Raw genomic sequence first — 23235 nt, 5'->3', positions numbered from 1 at the left:
CCCAAATTGGAATGAGTGATACGTGCTTGATGATGTGTGCTATTTTGTGGAAGCTTAAGGGTCTATATTTTGTATTAAACATGTTAACGTACTATCGGTAAAACTTATGTGATAACGCCTAGACGGTAACGAAACTCGGAACAATGTAATACGTTTAAATTAATGTAGTGGTGTTTTCTTTATAAGCAATGCTGTTGATATCAGATGTGTCTGTTGCATCCCGTTTACGTTTCCGCTGCGGTTACGGGGTGTTACAGAACTTGGTATCAGAGCCAGGTTATAAAGAATTAGGATGCCTTTAAAAGATACCTAAAATATAACTAGTAGCTCAAGTGTTATAGGATTTGAATATCAACTAATAATTTATTGTGACAAGGTCTGGATGAACTTGGATGGACAAGTGAGTTATTATGGTCCGGAACATAATAACAGACTTGTCCTCACGAGGGAATTCAGGGGAAGTCACGGGGGACTTTAATAGGTAAAATTGGCAACATATGTGCAAATATATGATAATATTGTTATGTGGTCAATTTGTATAAGTAAGTGCATATTAATTTGATTATGATTTACACTATGGAAAGAACTATATGTTTGTTAACTTGTGTGCAGGTAAGAATGTCGAGAACTCCTAGTTTGTCGGTGGAGGAGGACCCGGAGGAAGTCAGCTCCGGGAACTCTGGGAGCCTACGCGTATCATCAAGCTCTGAGCCTAGCGAGTCTAGTCGTAGGAGCTCTGGCCAGTCCTCCCCAGTCAGGATTGCCAGATCCCCTACCCTACCCGCACCACAGGCCATCCCTGTCCCTCCCGGATTCGGACCCCGCCTCACGACGCGGATCAGCGTCCCTCATGTCCCACCTACCTCGCCTCCACCCAGACCTGCTACCCGCAGGGGCGAGTCCTCCCGCTCCCAGCCCGAGCCTGTGACTCCACCTGTGTGGGGTCTCCCTAGGCAATAAAGGGACGCGGCGGCATGGCTTCGAGTGCTCACCGAGCAGGTGAATGAGCACTCCGCCGCCTTGACAGTGGGAGTGCATAGGCGGATGTATTTGGGGGACTGCATACAGGACCACCAGTATGCGATTGCGCAGCTGAAGAGGGAGTGCTCATACTCCCAGTGGATGATCGGCCGGATGGAGACGCGGATCCGGGTTATGCTGGCTGTGATGGTGGTGTTGGTGGCTGTGTTGGTGGGGTTGGTATACCACCGTGTTTAGTGATGTTAGGATGGTAGAAGTCATGGACCGCTTTTTGATACTCTGTGTAAGCAGTTAAGTGGTGATGCTAACATAGAGTGAATCTTGTGTAGTTATAATACAACCACTGGCCCTTAGGGGGTCTCTTTTGGGGTATATCATTATAGATACTTTTGGGTATCATTCAAGCACTGACCCATTGCGGGTTATGTCGAGATGATGCCGACATAGGCCCTATGTATGAAAACTTAACTTATGTAATGATGACAGGAAAGTATGTGAACTGACATGGATGTAATATGTACTAATGTTTGTTAATGAATGGAATGTTTGTTGTGTTTTATGATTGGAACTTGTATTAATTATATGTATTTTCTGATGATGTGTAGAATGGCACCAAAACGATCAGCTCAAATGTCGGAAGTAGATGTGAGCCGTTTGATTGCTCAACAGTTAGAGGCGGCGATACCGGATATAGTATCGCGCATCGCCGCCAGTATTAACAATTCGACCAATCCAACCCCTCCGAGCAATCAAACGACCACCAATAATGACGGGGAACAAAATGTTAATCCTCCACAGAATGATAACACGATTCCGAGTAATGACGCACCGCCTAGGGTGGTCGTTACGGACAGTAATGGTCATATACCAACTGTAGAGACGAACCGTACTGAACCGATTCCTGCATCCAGGGGATGTTCGATCAAAGACTTTATGTTGTGCAAACCTCTAGAGTTTAGCGGGTCTGAAGGACCAAATGGGTTGGTTAAGTGGATCGAGAAAATAGAATCAGTTGTGAACATCAGCAACTGCCCCGAGGACTGTGTTGTAAAGTACGCCACCTGCACATTCACGGACCATGCCTTGACATGGTGGAACACGATAGTGCAGACCCGGGGTCAGGAGGCGACAAACCGCATGACCTGGACAGAGCTTAAGGCTCTTGTACTGGAACATTTCTGCCCGAAAAACGAATTGCAGAAAATAGAAAATGAATTGTGGAACCTGGAGATGCAGGGGGCAGACCATTTGGGTTATACGAACCGGTTTAATGAGTTGTCGTGATTGGTACCATGGTTGGTCACCCTAGAGTCGAAGAGGGTTGAGCGTTATATTTGGGGGCTAACTCCAGTTGTAAGGAGTATAGTCAATTCTGGGGGACACCAGACGTATGAGGGTGCGGTGACGCAAGCTGGTATCGTTACGTATGATTTCGTAAGGAGCGGGTCACTGAAGGTGGCAGGAGAATCCGCTGGGGGAAAGCGGGGTACACATGACCATAGGATCAAGGAAAAGCAGCAAGGTAAACGTGCTAGGCCCGCTGCCCAGAACTACGCCATGACTAGTTCGGGCGGAAGGCAGGAACCGCAGACAAGGACGTTTCCCAAGTGTGGGAAATGCGGTTACCAACATGGAGGCGAGTGCAGGGTGGTAGTGTGCCATCGGTGTGGCAGGGAAGGGCACTCCGCACCGAGATGTAGGACAAACCTGAACAACCTGAACCGACAACCGCAACCTATCCGTGCGCAGCCATTTAGGACCCAACCAGCCCGACAACAAAACCCACAAGGAAATCAAGTGATGACCACCAGCCGTGCTTGCTTTGAATGCGGCAGCACAGAGCACTTCAAGAGAAACTGTCCGAAACTAAACCAGGGAGGAAATGGGCGGCAAACCGCGGGTCCGGCATCGTCGTCCAACCCGGCGCGAGGCCGAGCATTCGTGATGGGGGCGAACGAAGCATGCCAGGACCCCAGCGTAGTGACAGGTACATTCCTTGTCTCTGATCATTACGCTTCTGTATTATTTGATACAGGCGCCGATAGAAGTTTTGTTTCTGTTAAATTCCTATCGATTGCAAACCTTCCAATTAGTGAAACCATAGAACCTTACACCGTAGAAGTCGCTAACGGTAAAACCATGATAGTTAATCAGATAGTTCGGAATTGCCCTTTTATTCTGAACGAACAATCCTTTCTGATTGACTTGTTACCGGTAGAATTGGGTAGTTTTGACGTGATAGTGGGAATGGATTGGTTAGCACGTAACAAGGTAGAAATAAACTGTGAAAAGAAAATCGTCAAGATCCGGGTGTCGGATGACGAAGAGGTATTAGTGCAGGGTGAGAAGTCGGGCAATATGATACCGTTTATATCCCACCTCAAGGTGTTAAAATATATACGCCAGAGATGCGTGGCGTATCTAGCGAGCTTGACGGCCACGGATCTTGAGGAAAAACGGGTGGACGATATCCCAGTGGTACGCGAATTTCCACAAGTTTTCCCAGAGGAACTTCCTGGATTACCGCCAACCCGACAGGTCGAATTCAGAATCGATCTATTACCTCAAGCTGGCCCTGTTGCTAAGGCACCCTACCGACTTGCACCATCAGAGATGCAAGAATTATCCAACCAGTTGCAAGAATTGTTGGATAAAGGATTTATACGTCCTAGTTATTCCCCGTGGGGTGCACCTGTACTATAAGTGAAAAAGAAGGACGGGAGCCTTAGAATGTGCATTGATTACAGGGAGTTGAACAAGTTAACAATCAAAAATAGGTATCCTCTTCCCCGAATTGATGACCTGTTCGACCAACTGCAAGGTGCGAGATACTTCTCAAAAATTGATCTTAGATCGGGATACTATCAGGTTAGAATTCAGGAGGAGGATATCCCAAAAACCTCATTCCGGACTCGCTACGGCCATTACGAGTTCTTAGTTATGCCTTTTGGGCTAACAAATGCGCCAGCAGTGTTCATGGATCTCATGAATCAAGTCTGTAAACCCTACCTCGATAAATTCATCATCGTGTTTATTGACGATATTTTGATATACTCGAAGAGTAAAGAAGAGCACGAGCAACACTTAAGATTAATTTTAGAGCTTCTAAATCAGGAGAAGTTGTATGCAAAATTCTCCAAGTGTAACTTCTGGTTACAAGAAGTGCAATTCCTTGGTCACGTTATAAACCATCAAGGAATACACGTTGATCCAAGTAAGGTTGAAGCAGTTAAGAATTGGCAAGCGCCTAAATCGCCAAAGGAAATCCGCCAATTCTTAGGCTTAGCTGGATATTATCGTCGATTTATAGAGAACTTTTCCAGCATCGCCCAACCTTTAACCCTTCTGACCCAAAAGGATCGAAAGTATGAATGGGGTGAAGAGCAGGAAACGGCGTTTCAAACGCTAAAACAAAGATTGTGCCAAGCGCCGATCTTAAGTCTCCTCGACGGAGACGATGGTTTTGTCGTGTATTGTGACGCATCCCGGAGAGGGTTAGGATGCGTGTTGATGCAAAATAATAAGGTTATAGCCTATGCTTCTCGACAGTTAAAAATACACGAGAAAAATTACACTACTCATGACTTAGAACTGGGAGCAGTTATCTTCGCACTTAAAATCTGGAGACATTATCTCTACGGTACAAAGTGCACCATCTTCACCGATCATAAAAGTTTGCAACACATATTCCATCAGAAAGAACTGAATATGAGGCAACGAAGATGGGTCGAGTTGTTAAGCGACTATGACTGTGACATCCGTTATCACCCCGGCAAGGCTAACGTCGTAGCCGATGCCTTGAGTAGGAAGGATCGAGTTAAGCCATTGCGAGTGCGAGCACTGGAAATGATAGTCCAGTCGAACCTTTCGGACCTGGTTCGAGTCGCTCAACGCGAGGCGTTGAAAGAGGAACAATTGGAAAAAGAGGGACTTTACGGTAACGAGAAGAATTTCGAACAGCGCGTGGACGAAATTCTCTATTTCAAAAATCGGATTTGGATCCCGACCCTCCATGACCTTCGAGAATTAATCATGGACGAAGCGCATAAATCGAAATATTCCATACATCCGGGATCGGATAAGATGTACAAGGATGTGAAGGAGTTCTACTGGTGGCCGGGTATGAAAAAGGATATAGCCACATACGTCGGCAAGTGTACGACGTGTGCGAGGGTTAAGGCGGAGCACCAGAAACCCTCGGGGATGTTACAACAACAGGAAATTCCCGAATGGAAATAGGAGCAAATCACGATGGATTTTGTGACACATCTCCCTAAGACGTCCCGTGGACATGATGCAATTTGGGTAATCGTGGATCGACTAACCAAGTCGGCACATTTTATTCCGATTAGAAATAATTATAACACCGAAAGACTTGCGCAGATTTATATAAATGAAATTGTGTTTCGTCATGGGATACCCATCTCAATCATCTCCGATCGAGATAGCCATTTCACCTCCAATCTTTGGCAAGCTGTACAAGAAGCGCTGGGAACACGTATTGATCTAAGCACAGTTTACCACCCTCAGACCGACGGACAGTCTCAGAGGACCATCCAAACACTGGAGGATTTGCTTCGTGCATGCGACTGGATTTTAAGGGAAATTGGGATCAACATCTCCCACTCGTTGAATTTTCCTATAATAACAGTTACCATAGCAGTATAAAGGCAGCACCTTACGAAGCATTGTATGGACGGAAGTGCCGATCACCACTCTGCTGGACTGAAGTGGGCGACACACAGGTTATTAGATCAGATCTGGTCCAGGAAACGACCAGCAAAATCCTTGAAATTAAGAACAATCTGAAGGCCGCACGGGATCGGCAGAAGAGTTATGCCGATACCCGTATAAAACCGTTATTTTTTGAGAAAGGTGATAAAGTGTATTTGAAAGTATCACCTTGGAAAGGAGTAGTCAGATTTGGAAAGGCGGGGAAGTTAGCCCCTAGATACATTGGACCATTCGACATTACTGCAAAAATCGGTCCTGTAGCATACCGATTAGAACTGCCTGATGAATTAAGTGCAGTTCACAACGTGTTTCACGTGTCGAACTTGAAAAGGTTTCTGTCGGATGAGACATCGGTGTTACCACTAGAGGGTGTCCAATTAAACGATAAGCTTAATTCGTAGAGGAACCCATAGAAATAGTGGACGGGAAAATCAAGCAACTTAGACACAATAAGATCTCGTTGGTCAAAGTTAGATGGAACTCGCAACGAGGCCCAGAATATACATGGGAACGAAAGGACGAATTTCGGAAGAAATACCCCCACCTATTTCCTCAAAAGGAAGTAGTTGACGCGTAAAATTTCGAGGACGAAATTTTTGTAACGGGGGGAGAATGTAACGATTCCGGCAAATTCAGGTATACCCTAGCCGGAATATACCATTTATGTGTTATTTAATACTGAATATATGAATTATAATGTGTTTATACGAGTATATAAGATTCACAATACGAATTATACTCAAATGTACAGCTAGTCGTATTGGAATTACGATTAACCGATGAACGGTTATTGAAACCCGAACGAATCGGGGATTACATTATAGACGAAATATATGATGTTTAGTAAGGTTTACGAAGTATTAAAGCTTCGGGATAAGTGAATTATAGCACAGAAAAAGGATTTCGATTTAATGGTACGTCGGTACGTTAAACGAAACCTTTAATATCAAACCAAGCAAGAGACGATCGATCAAGCCGAAAAAGATGAACAATTACCGACAATATGATGTGTTAAGTCAATAAATGTCATGGTTTAAGTTTTTAAAGTTTTTAAATCGGTTTTATATAAATTTTATTTTTAAGCCGAAAAACGACAGTTTTGGCCTCGTTTTGAGCGGAATTAAACGTTTAACCGAAAAACGAACTGGACCAGATTATCCACAACATTATCCGGATTACGCAATCCGAATGTGTGGCCAAGATTTGAGAAGTGGGCCCCACCCCACATCATAACATGGACCGATCGGTCCACTTGATACACTTTAACATATCATTTTCTTTTTTTAACATCTCAACTCTCCAAATCCTCTCAATCCTACATACATTCAACCAAAAACCTTTGATTTCTAACAAGATTCACAAGGTATAAACATGGTTTTAATGGTTGATTCATAGTTTTAACTTCATAATCTTGAGAAAATGAGGTTTCAAATGGAAAATGGGTGAAAACCTGAGATGAAACCGATTCTTGCATGATCAAGTGATGTATACAAGTTATACAAGGGATCTTGGTCCAAGAAAGGAGTTAAAAGAGTCAAAAACGAATTTTTACGGTTAAAATCTTTGTTTTGATGTCTTAATCGAAACCATGAAAGAAATGGCTTGATTGTGGGTGTAACTTGCTTGGTGTGGTGTTATTGTGCTTGTAGGTGTTATATCTAGTTGCTAGCAAAGGCTAGAAAGCAAGATCTTGGCGATCGAAAGCTTGAAACACAAGGTAGTTCGGTTTTTCGTATGATTTATATGATTTGGACAGATTGTGATAGACTTAGAGTTGGGTCATGAAATTTCACAGAGATGATCTACACATGAAAATATGAGATCTGTGAAATTTTGGTAATTTTTAAATAAAGGATAAATATTTGGTGAATTTAATGCTCGGTTTTGGCTAAAAATGGTGAAAAATATCTAAACATCATGAAAAATTCTGGAAAAATTCAGATAAGTTTCTTATAACATATAAAAGTCACACACAAAATTTCAGGTCCATTGGAGGAGTCTAAGTAGGCTTTTCGGTAAAACGAGTTCTAGGGTTTTCTAGCTCGGTTTTGGTGAAATTTGCATGAAAAATGAGATTTTCGTTCTGGAAAAATTACAGGGAACAATGTGGATGGCAGGGGGTCATCCCAGAAAAATTTGGGATTTTTCTAAGGTCGTTTGGTATTTTCGACATATTTGGTGTTTCAATGACGTTTAAAAATAGATAAATAAATGTTAAATATAAAAATTAATTCTGGAAATATTTTTATAAAATTCCTTACTGTCAAAAAGTGATTTTTTCAAAATTTCAAGATCCGAGACTAAGCGGATATTTATTTGTGCTAAAAAGAACATAAAAACAAACTTTTAAAGCTTAAAACGCGTAAACCGGTAAAATTCGCCTAAGCGAGCTGACCGGTGTATAAAAACCTTAAAAATGAACTATTTTCATGAAACTAAGTTAATCAAGTAAAAATAAATCATCCGAAAATAATTCGGATGATTTGGGTAATTTTCCCCGATTTAGCATTCGGATGATTTGGGTAATTTTCCCCGATTTAGCAGTTTCCGGTATATTAAAGACGGAAACGGGCCCCGCGGCCAAACGGGGTGTCTAAACCGAGCTCTAATTTCACCACTTTAATTAAAATATCAGTAACAACTATTTTCGGGTCGTATGTGACCAAACTCATTTTTGAAAACATAAAGACGGATAACCGTGCTAGGCACGCAAAACGAGAAAACAAACTAATGGTAGTTTTGACTAAAGAACTCTAAGTGATATCACAATCTAAGTCCTGAGAAGTGTTTCGGGGTTATCATTCTCCCCGGATCGTGTACGGTACTGGGTTAACAGTGTCCCCAGACGTACCGGTTAACACGAATTTAAGTTATATTAATAGAAATTGTGTAGTAACGACTTAGGGATCGTATTACAGATCCGAACCGGTAGCCGCGCACAGTATTACATCTTTACTCACGAAAAGGTGAGTTTCACGAGCCCCTTTTTACTGAACTGTTTTAAATATTTTCCCGGGGTGGAAAGCATGTTTTTATCAAAGTGTTTAAGTACATGCCGATCGCATGGAAATGAATGTATTTATATAATGTTTATTGTACGGGAATCGTACGGTAATGTATTAAGATGGTAATTGTCTGAGTTGCTAATATTGTAAGGCCCAAAACAGTGCTCTGGGTTAACAGTGTCCCCAGAGGTTATTAAATGTATTTCTGGGTTAACAGTGTCCCCAGAGGTTATTAAATGTATTTCTGGGTTAACAGTGTCCCCAGAGGTTATTAAATGTGTTTCTGGGTTAACAGTGTCCCCAGAGGTTATTAAATGTGTTTCTGGGTTAACAGTGTCCCCAGAGGTTATTAAATGTGTTTCTGGGTTAACAGTGTCCCCAGAGGTTATTAGATGTGTGTCTGGGTTAACAGAGGTTTCACTTGTAGGCTCAGCATAATTACATCGCTAATTTATGATTATTATAATGATTTGTCATTGTTTATTTAAATTAGTGAAACTCACCAACTATTCGTAGTTGACCCGTTTTCTTTACATGCTTTCTAGGTACACCCAAATTGGAATGAGTGATACGTGCTTGATGATGTGTGCTATTTTGTGGAAGCTTAAGGGTCTATATTTTGTATTAAACATGTTAACGTACTATCGGTAAAACTTATGTGATAACGCCTAGACGGTAACGAAACTCGGAACAATGTAATACGTTTAAATTAATGTAGTGGTGTTTTCTTTATAAGCAATGCTGTTGATATCAGATGTGTCTGTTGCATCCCGTTTACGTTTCCGCTGCGGTTACGGGGTGTTACATTCTGCTTAATGAAATACTTCAAACTCTTATGATCGGTGTAGATAGTACACTTAGTACCATATAAGTAGTGTCTTCAAATCTTGAGAGCATGTACAACTGCTGCTAGCTCTAAGTCATGCGTTGGGTAGGTACTCTCATGAACTTTCAACTGTCTGGACGCATAAGCTATCACTTTTCCTCGTTGCATTAACACACAACCTAACCCACGATGCGAAGCATCGGTACAAACAACCAAATCCTCATCACCATTGGGTAGAGTAAGAATTGGAGCTTGTGTGAATCTTTTCTTCAACTCCTCAAATGCTTCTTCCTGAAACTTACTCAATTGAATACTACAGACTTTCTAGTCATACCGGTCAACATGGCGGCTATCTTGGAGAAGCCTTCAATGAATCTCCTATAATAGCCAGCCAACCCTATGAAGTTTCGTATATCAGTCGGGTTCTGCGGAGTCTTCCAATTCATTATCACCTCAATCCTAGCTGGGTCCATAGTATTCCCTTCACGATTGATTGTGTGACCTAAAAACTGCACTTCACGCAAATAGAATGCGCATTTTGCAAACTTAGCTTATAGTTTTTCTTTCTTCAAAATATTCAATACTTACCTTTGATGTTCTGCATGGTCAGACTCGCTCTTTGAATAAATCAATATATCGTTAATGAAAACGATAACTGACTTGTCTAACATCGGCCGAGACACCCTATTCAACATGTCCATAAACATTGCAGGAGCATTCGTTAGACCGAACGACATCACGAGGAACTCAGAGTGTCCATACCGCGTTCAAAATGTTGTTTTAGGGATGTCTGCCTCTTTCACCCTCAACTGATGATAGCCTGATCTAAGGTCTATTCGTGAGAACCAACTTGAACTTTTTAGTTAATCAAACAAATCTTCAATCCATGGCAACGGATATTTGTTCTTCACCGTAAGCTTATTCAACTCACGATCGTCTATGCACATTCTCATTCTTCCATCCTTCTTCTTAACAAACAACACCGGCGCTACCCACGGGGAAACACTTGGTCTTATAAAACCTTTATCGAGGAGTTCTTGCAGTTGGGACATTAGTTCTTTCATCTCGGACGGCGCCAAACGATAAGGTGCCTTCGCGAAGGGTTGTGCTCCCGGTATTAAGTCTATCTGAAATTCTATCTCTCGCTCCGGTGGCAACCCCGGAAAATCCTCAGGGAATACTTCTGGGTAGTCACGCACTATAGGAACATCTCTCACTTCTTTCGTCTCGGCTGTAGCTTTGACAACATACGACAGGTAGGCACCACACCCTCACCTTAATAATCCTTACGCTTTATCATCAAAATGAAATTAAGCCCTAAACTTTCCTTGATACCATATGTTGTCACTTTACTGCCATCCAAAGACTTCAACCTTATCAACTTACTCTTACATGCTATATGAGCCTCAAACTCAAACAACAAATCCATTCCCAAATGACATCGAACTCTCATAAGGTCAAACAATAAGATTAACAAGGAACTCACGCCTCCTAGTCCTACCTTACAATTCTTAATCATTCTCATACTTTAACGAAAGTATCGCTAGTGGTCTCTTCCATAAAGTCTTAGATCCATAACTACATTCTTCTTAGTATCTTCCTTTCATATTCGTTACACTGTGTAGCCTCATCATCTAATGCCATTTCAATTAGGATACCTTGACAATCACTTGTACTTCTTGATCATCTCTACATTTTCAACATTCGCCTCATCACTCACAATCCCAGCAAGTTACCTTATGGAGTTAACTATTGCAGGAATTCTACATGTCTTGACTTATTCTAGTTGGCAAATCTCTGTCTCTTTCATGTTGCTTCCACTTGGATTTCCCAGTTTGGCTACCTTTTATGCTTCAGCGAACATTGCTGGCATTGTAGTGTGAAACAATTTAGCAACTCCATTAATATTCAACTACAAGCTCCAAGGAACATGTCTTACCACAACATCCAGTACGACCTCCTTTGTATCAGTCATCTATATTATCTCTAAGGAAATGAAAACGTGATCACTCTATGAATTATTTAGCATATGATTCGTAAGGTAAGTAGTTAATGACAGTGGCCAAGTGTAATTGACTCTTTACATTACTCCTCAGGTTATACATACTTCCCTTTATGATTTCATTTGTTCTAGTTCCTACTTCTCACACAATCATGTTAACATACATATAACCTACATTCTTATCCCTAGCAATTAATCTAGCATACACACATTCTTTCTTTAGCAACTAAGTTAAAATTCACACATTCTTTTACTTTCATATAAGATGCATATACATATATTTAAAAATCTTTACATGAACTTAATCACGTACCGTATCTTTCTCGAGCTTGATTGAGAGACACATGGCTTTCTTGAACTGACATCTTCTTTCTCCCTTCATTAAGTCCCATTCTCTGTTCGAGTCTAAGCATGTAGGATGCTTAATTCTCTCGAAGTAATGCTCTGATACCAAATTGTATGGCCCCAGTCCTGGTGCCCTACTTTGGCGTTGGATTTACTCATAAACAAAGTTCTAAATATCAGAGTTAATTAAAACTTTTCGCGAAATATAAAAACATCAAACATATCGTACAAAATCATAACATATTTGTTTAAAACATTAAAATTGTCTTAAGATCAAACCTCATAACTTTTCTTCACTGGATGCCATTCAACTCAGTCCATGCCATGTGTCCCTCCCCCCCCCCCCCTCAAGCAAGCTCCTTCATCCTATTTGCCTGCGTGCATACTAAAAGTCAGCTACGCTGAGTGAGTTCTATTTAATCAGGCAACATACAATACGTTCATATATTACATACTTAACCTGCTTTACTTTATTTCGTACGTACATAAGTATATACCTTCATTCTTACTTTCATACTTTCGTTCTTTCATACTTTCGTATTTTATCTTACTCCACATATATATTTATACATTGTAAAGAGCCTTTCGCCCTATAACCTCACTGATATTATTAGGGTCTGCCACCCTTAAAGAGCATTTCGCCCTATAACCTCACAGATATAATTAGGGTATGCCACCCTCAAAGAGCCTTTCGCTCTATAACCTCACAGATATTATTAGGGTCTGCCACTCTCCTTTCACAGATATTATTAGGGTCTGCCACCCTCATTCACATATATTATTTGGGTCTGCCACCCTCCTACCATACATTAGTTCCTTTATATTTATATTTATATACTTTCATACTTATTCTTAATATTTTCTATACCATTCATATATCATACATACATCAATCATAAAACAATCACATAGCATACATACTTTTGGTTATCTACACACATACTCTTAACCATTTCTATATTATTCAAATATCATTCATAACATTCATATAGCATACAGTTACCACTTAATAAGTGTACTAACTTAACACATAGGAGTATGCACACAACCCCGAATACATAACAAGGAAATGGGTCTAGAAACTCACCTAGATACGGTTACGCTCGAAATCAACAGTAATCCATTTCTTTAATTGTGCACGACTAACTATTAAATATATATTTGTTAAGTAATGGCATAATTAATTAATTTGGTATTTCATTTAACCAACGTACTTATTAATTAGGCTTGTTCGTTTAGTTTATACTAATGGGCTAGATTTGTTTTAAATTAGGATATGGGCTTAATAAACCTGTGGGCTTAGTTAGATCAGGCCCAACAGTCAATAATGGCATATGGGCCCAATTGGAATCCAGGCCCAAAGTCAAAACAGAAAATTAAATGACCGAGAACACAAAGACAAAGAACTCAGCAGGGACCCAGATGAACCGATAACTCAGAAACCGAGAACTCAATGAGAACCGAAAAATCAAGGGAACCGAGAACCCATTAATGAGAACCCCAAATAGAGAATTCATGACCGAGAACTCTAAACAGACTTGTGACCGAGAACTCAAAGGGACCGAGAACCCATGTCTGATGCCATTTCTTCTTTCTTTTTGTATTCTTTTATAAGAACTTCTGCTGATGCTATTTATTATTGCCAAAATATTGATACTATTTATGCATTCATTCCTTTCATTTCATGACAAAGGCTACAGTAGCAACCATTTTCTCTGTTATTATTATTCTCATTACGATTACGTATCTTGCTATTAGTATTTCACTATTTTATCATCCTATAACCATCTCCGTTTATACACTCGTCCAAGATCTAGCTCTTATTGCAATAAAGTTTAAACCTTTATTGAGTATGACACCCAATTTAGCTAGATCTAGGATAACTACACGAGCCAAGCTTAAAAGTACAAGCTTTTCGTTAAGAAACGTACCTTAGATGAATCGGTTTTACGAACACGATCTAGTATTGACGTTTATCTTGTTCGTAGTTATGCTCGGGCACCAAAATCTTGGATCTTTTCTTTGGATCTTGGTCCGAAATAAGGAGAGGGTGTTTGTGTGTGTTTTGATGGTGTAGGCTATGGTGTAGAGATGGATGAAAATCGAAAGAATTAGGGTTTAAGTGGTATTTATATTCCCTTAAGCTCATGGACCTAAGGCCCTTCATTCCTTTTTGGTCCATAGTAAATTCCATCTAATTAGCCTACTTATCCTTCCATCTTTTTTATTATTCCTCTACTAACTCAAGTAAACTTTTCCACCATAAATAAATAAAATATTAAATATTATTTCTATAAATTTCAGGATGTTACATGGGTCACAAGCTCTGCTTACTGTCGAAGGGATTGATTGGAATCTACGACTGTCGGATAATGGCGCTCAAGTTAATCTTGTCATGTTTGAACAAGCTGAGAACTTTCAAGATGCTCAAGGATATGGTCTAAATACTGAGAGTGAATCAGAGATTGAATCGTATTAAGATATCTCATGCAACATGCACCCAACTACGTTTGCATGTATGACCAAGATCTATGAGGTTAGTCCTACTTCTAACTCAACTGTGCCTGAAAATGTCTCAGCTAATTCTGTTGAATTATCTAAAACTGTTATTTGTGATACTTGTGAAGAATTCAAGTCAAAATAAGACTTGATTCATGCTCAAAACAAATCATTGCTAAAAGAACTTGCTTCAATCAAAGATAAGTATAGACAATCATCGGATTTAAAAAAAGAAATTTAAAACTAAAATTGATGAATTGTCAAATAGTAATCATGACTTGAAAGCCGAACTTTCAGAAAAGCTGTTTATCAATGAGAAATAGTTCCAAAAAATCCTCAAGCAAAGAAAAAAAATAATTGAGTTTGAAAATGAAGTACTTGAGTTGAAGAGTAAGCTAGACCAATTTGGAAATTCATCCTTTTTGTTAAATGAAATAATCGAAGTATCTGGTAAACAAAAGGGTTCTAAAAATGGATTAAGCTTTGTTGAAATTCCTCCACCATTTCATGATAATTATTTACAAAATTCGTTTACTGGAAAAGAAGAAGTTGTTATTTCTGACAAATCTTCAAATGTTTCTTCATCAAAGAACAGTGAACCAGTCATTTAATTGGAGAAACCTAAACAAATTGAAAAACAAAAATTTACTACTCAGTCATTAACTCAAGGACCTCATATTCAAAGTAATAAAGTTTTTGTTAAGGATGTTATCATTGAGGATATAATTGAACTTGGAGTTATACGCAAGGACCATAACATTCCATGTTCTAATCACATTTTATGTGACCCTTAAGAGTATGAGGAAGCTGCGTATGGTTCAACTATATCTAAGATGAGCAAGTTAAAATCTTCAAAGGCTAAACACAAAAGATCAGAAAATCCAAAAATTTCTGATGAGGATTTGATGTGTTTCATAAATCCTACTCCTGTTAATGTAAACAAAGGTCGTGTGTTTAAATTAAAGGGTCTTGGCAAATTTTTCAATGAGAAAGACATTCCGCTTTCATTAATCAAACCAGAGTTCATTGAAAGCGTCTTTCAAAATAAAACATAAAAATTGAATGAACTTGAACAAGCTTTTGCAAGATCCAAGTCGTTAAACAAGCCTATCCTTAGACCAACTTTGAAACAACATGTTAATACTATTAAACCTATAAAGTTTGTTAGTTCTACTAGAACATGCACTTTACAAAGTTTTTCAAAGTGTTCAAACTTGGATTTTTACAAAAAGAAAAAGGCTATGACGTTTGATGAAGATACTGTTAAAGTTTCAAGCGATTCTTGTCAACCTCTTGTTACACATTTTTCTATCAAAACTTAATGTGTGTTCGTTGATATGAGGACATGTTTCATATGTGGCGAACGAGGGTATGTTGTCAGAAATTATGGAACGGGGAAAGTGAAGAATGCTAATCTGATGACCAAGGAACAACCCAAACCAATTCCTGTGGTAAAGGAAATTCTTAAGAGACCATTGTCTCAAGTTGATAAGACTCAGATTCTGTTTCAAAATGTGAATACACAAAATGCGGTTCATATTAATGAAACATCAATTAAATTAAACCCAAATTGTTTGTTCATACACAACCAATTTGTAAAAATGTGAACACAAATGTGGTTCAGGATGCGTATCCAAGACCAAAGTCTAAGAGACCAGTGACATATTCACAAGCGTGTAAACCACATTTGGATTCTGTTAATATTAAACCTTCTGTTAAAGTGAAAGAGGTGCCCAAGACTGAGGCCTTGGCTGCCTTTTTGGTCTAATCATGTTTCTTGTATGTGCAGAATTTATCCAAGACTATATCAGGTGAAAGTTAGATCATGAATAGTGGATGCTCTCCTCACATCACCAGAAATATCGATCTACTAACCAATGTGAAGAATATACGAGGGTGTTATGTAGCATTTTCGGTAATTCTGGGGGCATGATTACCAAGGAAGGAGATGTTTCTAACGGTAGTATTACATTTAAGAAAGTAAATTACTGTGACAAGGTGGATCACAATTTGTTGTGTGTATCTCGGATTTGTGATAAAAAAATACCACCGTATTCACCGATAAGGAGTGCATAATACTCAAACCAAGATATGTTAATTCCAGAAGACATGGTTGCTATGCGTTCTCCTCGGTCTAATGGTATTTATGTACTTAATATGAGTAATAAAATATCAATTTCTACATATGTTGAAACGTGTTTTATCTCTAAAGCAACTGAGAAAGACTCGATTCTGTGGCATAGGCGTATGGGTCACATTCATGTCAGAAAGATGAACCATCTGATGGCTAATTATTTGGTGGATGTGGTTTCTCTAAAACATTTCAAGTTGACCGATCACTGTGTTTCATGCAAGAAGGGCAAACAGAAGAAGAAGTCGCACCCGACGAAATTATTTAATTATATTGATACTACACTAGAATGACTTCATATGGATTTGTTTGGTCCTATGAATCGTGCGAGTATTGCTGGAGATTGGTAATGTGTGGTTGTCACCGATGACTATTTGAGTTACTCGTGGATGTTATTTATGAGTTCTAAAGATCAGACACCGGTTTTTATCCAGAACTTAATCACAAAGATCAAATCACTTTACAAACACAAGGTGAGACGTATTCGGAGTGACACTGGTACGAAGTTCAAAAATACTATATTGGAATTCTTTTGTATTAAAAAGGAATCTATCGAGAATATAGTGCTCCATACGTACCTCAATAGAATGTTGTTGCTGAATGTAAAAACCGAACATTGATTGAAGAAGCAAGAACAATGCTTGCAGATTCAAAGCTTCTTGTCCAATATTGGAATGAGGTTGTGAACACTGCTTGCTACACGCTCAACCGTGTTCTAGTGGTTAAGAAGCTGCAAAATACGAGTTATGAGCTTCTGAATAACCACAAACCTAATTTAAAGTTCTTAGAACCTTTCAGGTGTCCTTGCACAATGATGAAATGTGATGCGGGAAAATTTGAAGAGAAGGCTATTGAGGGTTACTTTTTGGGCTATGCATAGCCTAAGAAACGTGTATTCAATTTCTCTTTGGTCTGTGTTGAAGAATGGTACCATGTTGATTGCCAACGATACACAACACCTCCTGCTGGAAAGGGTCCTGATTGGATGTTCGATTATGAGAGTTTATTTAATTCATTTACTCACATAGTTGATCTCCCTTATGAAGACTTGGTGCGTGCTTACTTGGAAGATCAAATTTTTTCCACAATGAGGGCTTCTAATTATAGTGATGTCGTGCAAGATGATCATCCTGATACTTCTGTTGTCATTTCTATCTCATCGGATGATGGTCATTTTGTTGATTCTTCTTCAATACCATTTATTGATAATCATGAGGTTGGGGTATCATCTCGTGATGCTGAAGAGAATCTCACTAATTTAAGTGATCACGTTGTTGTGCCTGAGAATCTGACAATTTGGATTGACACGTATCATCCTCAGGGCAACATCATTGGTGATCTCAATGATGGTGTTCAGACACATCATCATATTGCTAGTGCAAGTGATTCTAACTTACTATGTGCGTATGCCGATATACATTCATCAGGAATCATGAATCTTTCAAAATACATTTGTTTTCTTTCTCAAATGGAACTGACGAGTGCTCGTATGGTGCTTGAAGATTCATCTTGGGAAGAAGAATTGCAAGAAGAATTTCAACAGTTCAGTCGACTGGGTGTATGGGATCTCATTGATAAACCTGATCAGGTTAAGAAACCTATCCAGACCAAATGGGTTTAAAAGTGTAAAAAGGATGATCATGGGGTCATCGTTAGAAATAAAGCGTGTTTGGTCGTGCAATGATTTCGTCAGCAAGAAGCGTAGACTACACCGGAGTATATGCTCATGTTGCAAGACAGGAAGCTATACGCATATTTTTGGCGTAGGTAGCTTTCAAGAACATTAAAGTTTATCAAATGGACGTTAAGAGTGCGTTTTTTAACCTAGAACTTCATGAAGTAATGTTCGTGAAACAGCCTCCTGGTTTTGAAAATCCGGACTATCCTGGCCATGTTTTCCGTTTAAACAAGGTTCTATATGGTCTACACCAAGCCCTAAGATCTTGGTACTGCACGCTTGATGACCATCTTACGGATAGTGGCTTCAAACGAGGGACTGTGGATTGTACTCTTTTCTACAAGACTGTCAGAGAAGATTTGCTCCTCGTCCAGATATATGTCGATGATATCATATTTGGATCTACAAATGACAAGCTGTGTAAGGACTTTGAGAAATCTATTTAGACAAAATTTGAGATGAGCTCGATGGGGGGAATGAATTTCTTCTTAGGGTCGCAGGTTCATCTGTATGACGATGGAATTTTCGTTCATCAGACGAAGTATGTGAACGATATCTTGAGCTGATTGAAGATAACTGCTGGAAAAGTTCCTTTGACTCCTCTACCCATGGGTCACAATTTGTCAACAGACGAATTGGAGGATATTGTGATCCGACCCTGTACCAAGATATGATAAGTTCTTTAATGTATCTTACTTTCTCGTCCTGATATCATGTTTTCTGTTTGTTTATGTGCCAGGTGCCAATAGAGTCCCTGAGTGACTCATTTGGCGGCGATTAAATGTATATTTCACTATCTGAGGGGTAATCCATACATCGGATTATGGTATCCCAAGGATGATTGCTTTTATCTCACCGCGTATTTCGATTCGGACTATGGAGGATTCAAGATGAACTTTAAGTCAACTACAATGGGATGTAAACTTCTAGGAAGTCGGCTTGTTTCTTGGAAGTGTAAGAAGTAGACTACGGTGTCCACTTGAACCGTAGAAGCTGAATATGTGGCAGCCTCGAGTTGCTCTTCACAGGTTTTATGGATCCAGCAACACTTTCGGGATTACGGTTTGAAGTTTCTTACTACTCTCATTTATATCAATAAATCCGCTTCTATTTGTATCACGAAGAACCCTGTGCTCCACTGTAAAACCAAGCATATTGATATTAAATATCATTTTATTTGTGATTGCTTTGAAAAGAATTAATAGACATGGAGAAAGTGCACACGGATTTTCAGAAAGCTGAACTATTTACCAAAGCATTTGATAAGACACGATTTAGCTTTTTTCTTGGTTTAAATGGTTTGAAAAACTTTTGTTGATATCCTTAAGCTCGGATAATCACTTTTTGTTTGTATAGTTTTTAATTTTGTTTTGTTTTCTTTAATATTTTGGTTTTTGGGGGAGGTAAAGGGAAATATACAAAAATAATGTGCTTTCTGTATGTACAGATAAAAGCCTAAAACATTCAAATATTACAAAAATACGAAAAAAAGAAAAATTATGCACCTTAAATTGAGTTTTGAAGCAAAAAGAGAAGATGATAGTACATTGGTCATCTTGTCCCAAATCCAGTAAGAAATAAGCTTAAAAGACTGGGTGCTTAACTGTATTAGTGCATTGGTAGGCTTTAAAACAAGCAAGTAAGGAAAAGTAAGTGATATAAACATAAATGCTTGCCGAAGCTGGTGGATTAACATCTGTAAGCATGGTTGATATCTGTCTTTATGTCTCGGAATTTTTAAAGATTGTTGTGTGTGCATGTGTTCATTTTGCTAAGAAATTCAACTTATTTTTCTTTTCATTTTGCAAAGAAATTCAACTTTATTTTTTCTTTATTTTTGCTCAAATCTTGGACTCTCTATGCGTGTAGGAATATCGATCTGAGAGTTAAGGCCAAAGTATTCTGCTTTATTTTCTTGGTGTTTCATAAAAGCCTTGGATCTTCTCTACGTATAATATAAAGCAATTTATCGAACTGAAGGTTAGGCCTGTACAATTTCAACTTATTTTATCGTTTTATTTTGTTAAAATGGAACCTTATCTCCGTGTAGTGATACCGTTCTTAAGGGAATTTTTAACCTTCTACTTAATTTTATATTTGTTATTTTTTCATGAGTCACAACTAATCATTTTAGTACGGAAAAGACATACATGAAAAGCTTCATGTTATTAGATATAGAAATTATGTCTGAAAGATGGGGCCACTTATAATTCATGCTTAATCAAACAAATCTAAATCATATCACTGAAATTTCAGAATTATTTGTTGTTAAAGTTTAAGTGGACAACAATACCAACGAATGACATAACACGAGTCATAATAACGCTGAAATATAAAAAACTGAGGTGGAAGTGCAATTTGGTCAATATGATTCTTTGCTGAACTCACAAAAATATGCACTGCTTTCATAGAATAGATTTCATAGTTGTCTTAGTTTTATTTATTTTTAACTCGAAAATATACAAAACCCAAAAAATATTTCATTTTATTTTACTTTCTGCTTTATTTTCGATTTCCGAGCTTAAGGGTGAAATTTGAAAAAGAAAATAAAAAAGATTTTTCCACGTATTTAAGTTAATTTTTTTTAAGTTAAATCTTTTAACTGATGTGTTTTTTCACGTAAAACACGCTAAGGTATTGAGTTTTACCCCGAGTGGTAAACATTTTTAAGGTAAAGTTCATCAAAACACGGGTTTCGATGCATATTTAATCCTTGTAAAGTTGAAAATGAAAATTTTCATTTTTTACTTTGTTATTTAATACCACATTCGTTACTTTGTGATAACAAATGGAACCCATTCGCTATCATAAATGATAACGAATGTAGGTCATTCACAATGAGAAACGATAACAAATGTAACCATTTGTTACATAACATTTGCTTCCGCTGGCCTGATAACGAATGATCACATCGCTAATGATTATGATTACGAATGAATCAAGAATAGTGGGATGTTCGTTTTGATTGTTAATTTAAGATTTTTGTTAACGTGTGCCGTTCCGCTGATGTCCATGAACATTTTAGCGTGATTTTTCCATTCTGGGATTCGGCTCGTTATGTTGATGCTGAGAAGAATATTGTTGCTATTGTGTAGAATAAGACTATCACTATTGATGCTGACGTGTTACACCGAGTTCTTCGTTTTGCTGATACAACGGATCACCCGTGTGAGTTTGACAAGACGCTTATCCGATTTCAGAGATTATTCTACAAGGGCGATCTTGACCGTTCTCAATACAACAAGGCATACTTGTGTGAACAATACAAGTATTTACTACATGTCATTGTACATTTCCTTGGAGGACGTAAGGGTGGATATGACGAATGCATGATCATGCTGCAATCTGCGTTTGTTGTATTGATGTTGAACAAACCATTCCATTTTGTCAGAGCTGATATTCTATCATTTGAAGGAGAATTGTCTGGTCAAGCATCGAAAGAACAAGTTTAACATCTCAAGTTTTGTCGGTATTTAAAAGGAATTGGGTTTAATTAAATTATAGAAGATAAATGTAATTATCTAAAGTAGATGGTGAATAAGTGTCATTAGATGAAAAGTTTAATATGGAACCCTACCCTCTTCCTATAAATGTAGCCACCATCTCATTCATACCCATCCTAGCCTCCAAACTCATTTTTTTTTTACCAAAATCCCGTGTTTGAGAGAATAACCCACAATGACACGACGATTTCCAGAGATCTAACCGTTGGATCGGTATCAAATTTTAACTAGGTGTTCATGGAATATAAATAAATATTTCTAATGATTAGATCTTCAATCAGAGGTCGGGATTCCAGTTTTTATCAGCAAAACCGTAATAGCTAAAAATGGAATTTTCCGACGACTGTAGCGGCGTTTTCCGGCGAAGGAGAGCTGATGAGTTGGTAGATCAGGGTGAGACAGTTCCGGGGCCTCTTGAATCACTCAATTCTATGTTTGTTTGATATGGTTTTGGTATATTCGAGTGATTTCGAACATAAACCTCAAAGGTACGTTTTTTTTTAAAACGTTTATTTTTCGTGTAAAAATTTGCATGAAAATTGATAGGATGCTAGAATGGGTCATGATTATTGATCAAGTAATTAACTTGCTAGTAAACGGGTTAGTTGATTCGTTTCGGGTAAAACGAGTAGTGTTGGGTTCATGAAAATGACGGGTAAACGAAGTCGGTTTTGCATGAAACTTGGTAGGATAGTAAATCGGACCTTATTTTGTGAGAAAATGTAAACTTGAACGTAACGAGATGTTTGGAATGAAACGGGACAAAAGGGTAATGTTTGAACCAACTTAGTGCAAAAAAAAAATATAGTTAAAGTCCAAGGCTCATTTGTTATGCAAGACATGCAAAACGAGTTGAAAAGGAGGATGGAAAATGATGGGAATAAAATCATATTCAAATGAAAAGTAATCAAATCGAGTGGGCAAAGTGATCGAATCGAATGGGAAAAGTAATCAAATCGAATTGGCAAATTAATCGAATCGAATGGGCAAAGTAATCGAATCAAATTCTATTCGATTAGAACCTATCATTCGATTAGAATTTTTCATTAGATTAGAACGGTTATTCGATTAGAAATGTCATTCGATTAGAACTGTCATTCAATTAGAACTGTCATTCGATTAGAATCTGCCATTCGAATAGAATTGCAATTCGTTTAGAATTGTGATTCGATTATAATGGTGGTTCGATTAGAATGATGATTTGATTAAATGATGTAGTTAGAGATAGTTATTTGATACTTATAATTATTACACAGTTAGCCGTTCCCAACTGAAGAAATGTGTTACAATTAATTTCGAAAGAAGCAGGACCCAGGTGAGTTTCTAACCCCATTGCCTTGTTATGTTTTCGGGACTATGTACATACTCGATGTGATTAGTTAATACACTTACCTTGAGTGATAAGTGTATGATATGTGAATGCTTTATGAATGATATAGAAAATGTTAAGAGTATGTATGAAAGTGTATATATATACATACATAAATACACACATATATATATAAAGAGATGTATGTATGGTTGCATGACT

This window comes from Bidens hawaiensis, unplaced genomic scaffold, assembly GCF_021521415.1.
Source record: "Bidens hawaiensis isolate Kalapana, Puna unplaced genomic scaffold, B.hawaiensis_p1.1 tig00028813_1, whole genome shotgun sequence".
NCBI lineage: Eukaryota > Viridiplantae > Streptophyta > Magnoliopsida > Asterales > Asteraceae > Bidens > Bidens hawaiensis.
The sequence above is the reverse complement of the archived record's forward strand: the minus strand, read 5'-3'. Positions refer to the sequence as shown.